Below are 11433 nucleotides of genomic sequence, written 5' to 3' on the forward strand. Positions count from 1 at the left end.
GAGCTTAGAGCCATAAGGGCTAATGTCACGTGGAGTCTGTTTTGAGAAAAGTGACGAAAACACATAATATTATGCATGTTAATGAACTTTTTTTACCGATAAATTCCTAGACATTAAAGCAGAGATATAAATGCTTTTTAAAAACATTCAAAAATGGAAATAAACTTACGTTTTTAATTTGTGTAAGGGTGGAAAGGACCAATGTCTGTAGTTTGGCCATTTTTAACACTCAGGCATTTGCATGGGATTTAACATGTGAGATTGATAAACTACCATTGAAAGTACAAATACATACTATTAAAGTACTTTTAAATGATATAAACTAATGCCAACTGAAATATAATAATAAGGTGTCCAAACTTTCAAAATCTCTCTCAGACAACCAGTCTCAACCACACACGGAAATGAAAACTAAAAGGGCCAAAATCTAGCAAAGTGACTTTGGCCCTCATGGAACTTGATTTAGGCCCTTTTATAGAATTTGAAGTAGCTATATTTCAAAAACGCATCAATGAAAACATACAATATTTTCTCTACAGGTAGACAAGAACTTATTGATGTTATTAATGCAATGATAAGCAAACAGGGCCAAAGTGCATTTGGCCCCTTTTTGCTCTAAGCTGTTCATTTATGTAAGTGTAACAATTGTCGTCAGATTTTTGTATGTAAGGTGATAGCCACATTAAATAGTGAAAGTAGAGAATCCAGAATGGATTCTTTTCCATGCTGTCAAATATGGACTGGGGTGAGTCAAGTGACATTATCTAGAAAATAAAAGCGACAAAACAATTTTCAATATGCATAAGAAATCTCTGCTGCTAAAAGTAGAGTCCACTGTACAATCCTGAGATCCTGAGATCCTGTGTTTATGAATTACTATTAGTTAGTGATGATACCAGGTGTTCGCGAAAATGCGAGCGCATCCTGCTCCAGCGGTGATCTATCTTATTTAGTAAACCATCGTACCTATAGGGCGTATAGATCAATGTTCAAATAAGTTGATTTCTTTGGCCGTACCACACTCAACTACAGTTTGTAGGTCGCTTTGATACGCATGCAGCTGAGACAATGGCTTAAAAAGCATTTACTTACTCAGTTCTACTAAACGTAGATCACAAAAAAATATAAAAGGAAACATTGAGGCAGCTTGTATAGTATTACTAGAGCAATCAAATTATAAAAGTTCAGTAATAACCAGACCACCCACCAAGAACCACAGACAGACACGGATGTTATGTGAAACTGGAATGACCAAGGCAAAAGGACAGACACAGCGGCCATCGTAATCGATGGACGGTGTCGTCTGCTTCTAACAAAAAGATCAGCAGAAGATGAATCTATTTCAGCTGCCAGTGGCTATCGTGACAAGGCGGGAGCAGTGGGGGTTGGCCAGGTGACAATCAGTCGGAGGATCTTCTAATAATGACAAGAGCATCATTACCTGTGTCACGTGATGGGCAGACGACACCGAAGGGATGTGGACGTCTGGGATTGTCTGATAGAAGGTCTGGGGCTTGGAGCTAGGGGTAAATGATGTTTGTATTTCAAGGGAAGACATTTATGGCGTTTCACCACGCGTTGTCAATGTGGGGTTCGTGAGGGTGTTTATTTTCACGACAAGTTTTGCAATATTCCTGCTACATCACGACGGGGAACACCCACAATCAACAGATTTTACATACGTGGGAAATCGAACCGGGGTTCCAATGTGACGGGGTAACGCTTTAAACTGGACAACTTATTAATAACCAATCGTATTGCTTCGGAAAAGGGGGCACGGGTTTCCCATTCCCAGGCACCGCAATTCTCCGTACGGAGTTGCGTCCCTTTAGCACACCAGAAACCTATTATTATGGGTTCGAATCCCGGTTCGCCCCAATTATATTTCTAGGTTTGTCAGCTCGTTTGTGCTCGTGGGTTTCACCGAAGTGGTAAACGTCTGAGATCTGCATCACTTTCCTCCCAAATTAATCCGACTTGCCGTGACAACTTGAATACTGCTCAAAATACCATTAAACCCAACTCACATCTTCATCAATCTGACGTTTGTTGTTCTTCATTGTATACAGTCTCAATAAGAGAGTATATGAGCAAACTCGGTACACCTTAGTGTACTCATATAGCTTTGAAAATTTCACACAGCATTGAACCATATTACATATATCTCATAAGATAAACGGACATCGAAACACTTTAGGAAAATACAAAACGTAATAAATTAATCGATAAGGCTCATCTTATGTAGCATAATATGCAGATGCAGGCCGAATGGGTGAAAGCTGCCGTGAATACAGACCATCAGTTTACTGACACACACTGTTTATGAGACATCGCAATAAACTTTACATTTCCACAGAATAATCTCAAATTGTGATTATACCAGAACTTGTGCATCCTGACATCCCGTAGGCAAATAGCATTTTCTACCACTACTTTAATACCTTGAACAAGCAACAGTGGCTGCCTGACCAACACGTCGGCAACGGAAGCTGGGTAGGATCCCCCGCGTCGGTGATAATGACCGAGGCACGATCCGTGTGTTGTTCACTTCCGGCTTGAAAGCACTGACGTGTTTACCAAAGTAAATGGCGTTTTTATCAACGTGACGTTAGTTGTTCTTCACGTTAGCGTCACTCCACGTTAGCTTACTCATATGTCACATGAGTACACGGCCTTATAGTAGCCATCAACCACATTAACACATAAACTACATACGCGGTTAACATTACTGTTGAGAAGGTAGCACTGGTTTCGTTTCCTCTGGTTTTCAGTGTGATGATCACAATGAGAAGAAATGGCTTTATCCTTTTACGAAATGTGAACCGACATTGAAGTGTGGAAATTAAGAGGACACGAAGGTCGGAAGTCTCTATAGCAATACAAGAGTTAGGAACAAGGTGCTTACTATACCAACAACTCTTGTAAACATAAAGACACGTCGGCACTGGACATTAACTCAGAAGGGTGTCCAGCACAGTTTGAGTCACATATCCACATCCGAATTATTTTTAGGTTCTGTTTTTCTGAATGTCCATGAAGAGTATCATGTGAGAAAATGAGAAAACCCGTCTGTTGTCTGTATAAGTTTGGTGCTGTCTTGACAATAAAACCGTTCGCCGACGTTATTCCATACAAACAGGTGTTCTTGTCAGATGACAACCGTTCGCCGACGTTATTCCATACAAACAGGTGTTCTTGTCAGATGACAACAGACGTCGACAGAAAAGCAAGCAGTTTTGTCCGGGCACATTTCTCACCAATATATTTGCACACACACACATTGATACTGTCCACCCCACGTCTACATTCCACATCTGTGTTCAGTCTCACACCTTGACCATCGCCTGTCCCGTCAGCCTTTTTATCAATATCTGGCTTACACGTTGTCCTATGCCAAACAAAGAGATTGACACTGGCAATTGGCATGCCAATGCGTAATCCTTTCATTGATCCGACATACTCATGGCGGTGCGGGATGTCATGCCGTCCCATGACAAAGTTTAAGAACAGTCATCAGCCTACTTTGGTAACCGCCTAATCACCCATGTTACACCTTTGCTTCCAATATGTTGTCAAGGCAACCGTCAGGTGTGACATTTCGAGATGGGACTAATTGTGGCAATTTATTACTGTGCAATCACCAGAAGGGATGATTGTCAATACTTCTGCTAGGATCTGAGGGGAGGTTAGAATGATGATTCTACTTCAGTTGGAGACAAGTAACGGACACACAGACCTGAATAAGTTCGTGTTTGTATATGAGACCTAGTATTGCATGACTTATCACCATCGAGTGACCACGATGTGCCATCAAACTCATGTCTTGTCTTTCACAATTGTGGAAGCAGTTTGTATCGGCAGTGAGTATGGATTTAAGAAGATTTCTGCTATATTGTGGTGGGGAAACCATGAATTTACTCATGACGGGAATTGAACCCTATATAAACCTTGATAAATAAATTTTCATTTTGCAAGGCATTTTAGTATTATCTATTATTGTGAGTGAGTTGTGTTGGGTGTTCAGGGGAGGGGGTAGACTAATGTGATGCGGGTGTTTCATAGTGAGATGGCCGGGGACGAGAACATAATCTCTGATTTATTGAAGCTATAAAATACTTCAGATATATCATTCATCTTTTGACTGGTAAACTTGTAAGTGAATGCTAGTCAGTGAATATTCCAACTTCATCACATTGGTCTTTAAATAGTCGAGTCTGGGTCAGGAAAACCTGTGGTTGATATTATGCACACACTTGTATGAGCAACCTGCCTCTCCGATCACACACATTTAAGTCACCGAGCGTGACCACTCCATTTGATGTTGTTGCCTCTTACCTCAAGTGCGAGGGACCTTGTCCCCTGGTGGGTCATTTTCAATGTTAACTATTTTGAATTGAAATCCCGCGTACATCGTTGTCTGATTGTCAGGTCGAATCCCCTCCTCACTTAAGTTAACAATTCGAGGGGCGGTCGGGTAGTGGGAGTGGGAGTGGTTAAAGCGTTCGCTCGTCACGCCGAAGACCCGGGTTCGATTCCCGACATGGGTACAATGTGTGAAGCCCATTTCTGGTGTCCCCCGCCGTGATATTGCTTGAATATTGCTAAAAGCTGCGTAAAACCATACTCACTAACAATTCGAATATGTTACCCCTCTCTCCTTTGAATTATCCTAGATCCGCCTGTTGAATATTTGTCGGGAGACGGTGGGGGGTTCTTTTGCAGGGAAGACCGAGCACACACTGTCATGAAAGTACCCCTTAAAAATATGCATAATCCCTGACTGGTCATGTTCAGAATACTATTACTGATACTAATGCTACTAATTTTCGAAGTGAACTATCTTTATTTATATTATTATACGAAATTGGACTGTAAAAAATAATCTTGCCCAATGCCCTTTGTGCATTTAAGCTCAGATAACATTCCCATAATATATAGAGTTGGTTAGATACTTTTGTACAGCGAGTACTTCCAGGTATATATCCAGGTAGGACTGTCGCCACTGGAGCTCCCATCACAAATAGAGACGGGCGGCTGTAATCATCTCAAATTGACCCAATCATAATCAGCGATGAAATCGTGCAATTTTTCAATAAAATAAAATTGGCGTTATCCTCTTTAATATGGCCACGCTAAATTAAAGATCGTGATTGTGTTGTTACCCTTGGGAAACTACGCGAGCATTTCAGTGCCACAAGGGAGATAATTGCTGCGCAACCAAGCCCCGGGGCAGCAGACGACATGGTCTGGAAATGGCTCTTCTACCTTTCATTCCTCCCCATTGTTGCTGAGCTATGATGTGTGCGTATCGACCAACCACCGCTCTTTGTTAAAATACAACAAAACCGAGACTCCAGAGGTGGTCAATGGAACGTTTAACGCCTTTTAAACCTTGCTTCTGACTTCATGAAATATCCTTTGGGTTTTAAGCGTACCGTTCAGCCATTGCTAACACGACCACAAAGGCATGTGATGCGCCGATGATTAAGTAGAATGCTTTCGGGATATGAGAATATGAAAGTGAATTGTCGAGGAATTGATAAATCATTTAATGCTATTGATAATTCGAGAAGGCGTACACGGTGTCTATTGACTTCTTTTAATCAACTTTTACACAAAGGTCAGGTGAACTGGAGTTTAACGTCGCGACAAAGATTATTTTAGCCGATTTTATAGTGCAAGCCCACTGATATACCATGCCGCAGTTTAAGATAAATACCCCACACAGACACAGTATACTGACTCCGAGCTGACCAGTCCTTGTTTTAGCCCATTAATGTCGAGCGCCAGGCAAGGTAACAACAAGTACCATCATTCAGCGTGTTTTGGTAGGGTGCGGCCGGGGATCGAACCTTAAACCTTTCACTCTCCGAGCAGACGCTCTACCAGTAGACAACGGGGAGGTCTTTACACAAAGAAAATAATGATAATCTTGATGTCACACATCGCAGATATGACGTTAATGGCAAGTACTGAGTTTCTTTCGTTACAATTCTTTTGTGTTATTTCGTCAAAATACAATAATAATACCAGTCAAGAGGGATACACGTTCTTGGAATTCTTAGAATTTCTGCCCCAACCTTGAAATGAAACCATATGACAAGTTGTTTCATTTTAGGAAACCAGCCAAACAATTGTTAATCGAAAAAAATAGACCTGGTAAACTCAACTGACCAACTACCAGATGGGATTGATATTAGCTTGATTTACCTCAAAGAAGTATACCTGATAGATTCGGAGTTTAATTCAGATTCAGCTGAAAAAAATAAATAAACCCAAACCATGGTTATTCCAGCGATAACAGATCAACAAACAAATTGCATACCTTTTACGTTTAGAAATACCCTGTAAAACGCAGATAAAACATCCCTGAATGTGAATCACTTTGGTAAATCAATTCTTTCAGTTAGAGATAATTGAATCAGGTCGTAGAATAATCCAACTGTTTGTTCAACTTCATAAAATTGTAACTTTGAAAAAAGCCACCACAATGACTTCGAGTTGATTGATGTGACAGGGGATTGTGGTTTATATTTTTCTCATTAGGAAATGCAACTCGAATCAATCAAATTAGAAGCTTCATGTTTACATAACACATCGAACAGACAGGTAGAAATGCTCAAGGGAATGAGTGAAATATTTACCTCATGCTACATTGATTTTTGAGATTAGCACGCGGCCAACTTTAACAGGGTACATCATTTGGCAACGCCATACGGCGATTGACAAGGTGCGTGTGGTTTTCAGGGTCGGCGGGATGAAATGGCCGTTTGTTTGGTGAAGGCATTATACACTGACAGAACTGTTTACATTACGGATCATAGCAACATTGAACAAAGAAAATATGGCTAATGTACGGTACTTTTTTGTGACGAATATTTCATAATGTCAGAAAACACTGGAGCTTAAACTACAATGGATTTGGCAGAATGTTACAGTTTAAGAATTTATCGTTGGTCAGGCGAAACGTGGGTTATTGAATGAGGGATGGGCACTGAAAAACAGTTAAATTGTGTGCAGGTTATCAGCGTTATCAGACTTTTTAACACCAACACATTACTGTGTGCTTTTCGACTCAGTGTCGACACCCAACTCGTGCACAGGTGCCCGCTGAAGCTAAAACAACTACTTGAACATGTCGTGTACATCCGTAATAATTCCCTCAAGCGACAAAGTTAGCATAGCATTAGGAGGATATCCGCATTAATATTTTAACGATTATTGACCATTATCAGAAAATAATAATTTCAAAGGCGGGCCGGACATGAAATTATCAAAATTCGTTTAGGATTCAAAGATAATATACCCCTTTGAAACGTTTCGGATGAAAAAGAAACAAACGTCATTTTAGAAGGGTTAAGACATCGATTCCCGAAGTCATATAAAAGTCTATATGTACACATGACATTTAAATATGGACGGTAAAAAGGCCACTCAGGGTAATGGTCAACAGACGCGGAAATGTGTTCCCTGTACCATCATTACCCGTATAATTGTTGCTTTAGAGCAGTGTCGCTGAAACACATAAAACACATCTTGTGTGACAGGAGTAATATCTCACCTGTGTGGATGCAAATGGCGTTGGTAAACTGTCTTAAATTATTTTATTGTTTGCTTGTTGTTTAACGTCACACTCAGCAATAGTCCAGCTGTATGACGGCGGCCTGTAAATAACAGAGTATGGACGAGACATACCAGTGATTGACATCATGAGCATCGATCTACGCAATTGGGATACGATGACATGCATCAACCAAGTCAGCGAGCCTGACCACCCAATCCCGTAAGTCGCCTCTTATGACAAGCACAGTCTCCTTTTAAGGCAAGCATGGGTTGCTGAAGACCTATTCTCACCTGGATCTTCACGGGTCTGTTTTAAATTATGTCGCCGAGTCAAAAGTTGGAGACAGACATTTCAACCACTACCATTATGTCTTGCAATCATCCTACACATAGGTGTGCACACACATTAATATAGTGCTCCTGTATATTCAAATTTACCAAGTGAATATATCCACATGATCATGCATTTCTACACATTAAGAAACATGGCGATATGATATATTATTAATTATAGACACATGTTCCAAAGATGGATGGGTAGTTGAAAATTGTTAATAATCACTGCATAGGCTGTCGTTCCATGTCATTCATAAACAAACTTTACATCATGATCAGGCTTATAGAATTTATCAAATCCTAAAACGCAATGCAAATTATTTAATCGTGGCACAGGATTGGCGACACTTTTACGAGCGCTTTTCTTAGTTAGGGAATTATTGCGCACAGACGCAACACTTTAAAACATCGACGGCTTGGCTGGAACAATTTTAAGGTTTGAACATACATGTACATATAGCTTCGTTTAAACATTATTTGCACATTGGGTAGCAATGTCAACAGTATGTTAGGCACGTGATATGAGTGAAAAGTAACGATGAAATCTACACCACGCGTGCATGATTATTTATAAGAACAATTATTGTGCGTGTTTCTTTCATGCGTTGTTTATTGAAATTTCTAGGACAGATAATGCCCTGTTAGTTTTTAATCGTTTCTTATATTAACCACGAAAACTTAGAAATTGGCAGCAATGACATACACACCCTCCTACTTGTGCTTCGAATTTCATGTCGCGACAAAATGCGAGAAACGCCAACAAGGATATAGTTCTCTCCTTACCCAAAAAATCAACTTATCGTTTGACAAGTTGCCATAATAAACTTATTACAACAATCAACTCCAATCTGTATGATAAACTCGTTATCACGAACCGCTATAATCCGAACATATCGATTGATGATGATTAAATTTGGGAACAGTTCGGAACCTCGTTCATCCAGATCAATTCGATGTACTTGTCCTGCTCAATAACGAAGATATGAACAACATCGTTGAGCAAACCAAATATATAACAGTCAAAGGGGTCCTTTGTTATTTCCTGAATTAAGGTGCTCTGCCCTATATTTGTGTGCGTTTATGTAGAAATTTAATACTGACGTATATAACCTTGGTGACCCGTGAAGATCCGGGGTAGAATAGGACTTCAGAAACCCATGCTTGTCGTAAGAGGCGACTAACGGGATCGGCTGGTCAGGCTCGCTGACTTGGTTGATGCATGTAATCGTATCCCAAATGAGTAGATCGATGCTCATGATATCAATCACTGGATTGTCTGGTCCAGACTCGAATTATTTACAGACCGCCGTCATATAGCTGGCATATTGCTGAGTGCGGCGTTAAACAACAAGAAAACAAACAAAACAAATATAACCTTGGTAGCAAGATAATAAATAGCAATATGGTCTCTTGCATTTATCTTTTGCCTTAACGTTAAAAGATGGTACTTGTTGTTACCCTGTCTGGCGCTCGGCATCAAGGGGCTAAAACAAGGACTGGTCGACTCGGAGTCCTTATACAGTGTCCGAGTAGGGTATTCATGTTAAACTGCGGCATGGTATCTCAGTGAGCTAGCACTATAAAACGGCATCAGTCCGGACTAGTACAAGCAGACACACACAAACACGTACATGCACGTCGCTATATAAGTGAAATAATCTTGGACGCGACGTTCAACCCCATTTCACCTCACCTCTTTTGCCTTAGGTGAGTGTGTATTGTTTAACGCCGCTTTATACAGTATGTTGGTGATTTCACGACTTGTCAGCTTGATGTGGGAGGAAAAAACAAAGTCAGGGGTATGGTGCTGACAACCATAGACATAGAATCATGACGAATCGAGGATTCGAACCAACGATCAGGGGACGCAACTGTACACAGGGAAGTGCACCACCTACACGACACCTGGGCCAACCGGGATCCATCATCGATGTTATGAAATAATTATATGCAACACGCGGGTTTAGGAAAACGACACCGACAATCAGGATATATGGAATGATTTCTAAGCTTTGTTTTCATTTTAAGATAAGCATTCCATATTGCTGTTGGTACTTTTGTGTTGGAATCACAGGAACTTAAAAAGACCAGCGGAGTATTGAAAATGGGTTTAACTCTTTCTGCGCTTGGATAAAAGAATTCACTTACGACACATGCTCGCCGTTTATGGATCAAGGTCGACAATGCGACAGTGCGACATTATCAATGTTTTATAGCCGCGTTGTCACCTTTTGTAACGCCTTTTCTTACACATTTTAGAATGTCGCCGCCCTTTGTTTAGACATCAGAAAAAAACATTATCCAAAGCGCGACAATGCAACAGATGGTCAAAATGATGCGTTGTATCTTTGCGATTTCGCTACCTTTTGCATGTGTTTGTAAGGTGACAACGCAATGTCCCGTCTAGGAATCCACACAGATTTGGGAGGAAAGCTCGAAACGATGCAGATCGTAGACGTTTACCACTTTGGCGAAACCCAAGGGAAGAGATGATGTCCTGAGGATGCAAAACACATTAACAGAGCGAATGGGATTCAAACCAACAATCATATGTTTCTGTGCACCACTCCACAGCGAATTGCGCTGCCCGAGATAACTCCACATGTGCATTGATACATACATGTATTGTGCAACGTATACACTTGTTGCACCCAAAACATCACAAATGCCATTTTCATGGATGTCACGTTTAAAGTACATGCCAATCTTTTGGGGCTGCCTCCTGTAATGTAATGTAAGCCCGTTGAATAAAAATATTATCACAAAATCCTTCAGACATTTATCATACGTAATAGCTAACCAAACAGCAGTACCTGGTGAGAGTCTAAGTGGTCCACTCCAGCCTATCAGGTTTGTCCCACATTTATATCCTGTGTTATAAATCCTACCTGAGTGGACCGGTGTCTTGATAAATAATTGCAGTAGTAATAAATCATATCTCTCATATGCGAAACGGATTGAACATACACAGGCTCTCGACCTTCTGTTTATATGTTTGTGTGGGATTAAATGCAACAGTTAACACAGTTGAAAGACCACAAAAAGACGATTGTGATTAGTATGTGGGTGTTGATATGTATACTTCTATGGATAAAAAGGAAGTCTAAATGTCAAGTCCATTCATTTCCAGGAACTCATGGGCGAGGTGATCCATCACTCTGAGGGGTAGGAGTTTTGAGTACGTAAATGCTTTTAATACATGTTTCAACCCGAAGGTGGTCTATCTTGACTTATGCTACCAGCGGTACGAAGTAAAATTAACAGGTTAACTGCAATTTCAGAAATCAGAAGTGTTTGAATACACAAACATGTGATAGTATTAACATCTTTATAGCATATCCTTGTTAATAAATGCGGCAAAACCCTAAAATCAATAACAAACATAACTTTCATAAAAGCATTGGCAGAGAGTGACAAAAATCGTAACTTATGGAACCTTGAGTCTATTAAATAATGACATTCTTGTTGCATTGCATCGAAAAGAATTATAAGTAATCGCAAGTATATTTCATTCCTTGTGAATTAAAAAGAACC

At 40.3% G+C, this 11433-nt stretch overlaps 1 protein-coding gene across 4 annotated transcripts in view; it reads right to left on the reverse strand.

The window, feature by feature from the left end:
* Nucleotides 1-11433, reverse strand: part of LOC124110305 (androglobin-like) — a 156123-nt gene that overhangs the window by 92827 nt on the left and 51863 nt on the right. The gene's annotated exons all lie outside the window — the stretch shown is intronic.

The sequence above is a fragment of the Haliotis rufescens genome, unplaced genomic scaffold (genome assembly GCF_023055435.1).
Source record: "Haliotis rufescens isolate VD_foot unplaced genomic scaffold, xgHalRufe1.0.p SCAF_5, whole genome shotgun sequence".
Classification (NCBI taxonomy): domain Eukaryota; kingdom Metazoa; phylum Mollusca; class Gastropoda; order Lepetellida; family Haliotidae; genus Haliotis; species Haliotis rufescens.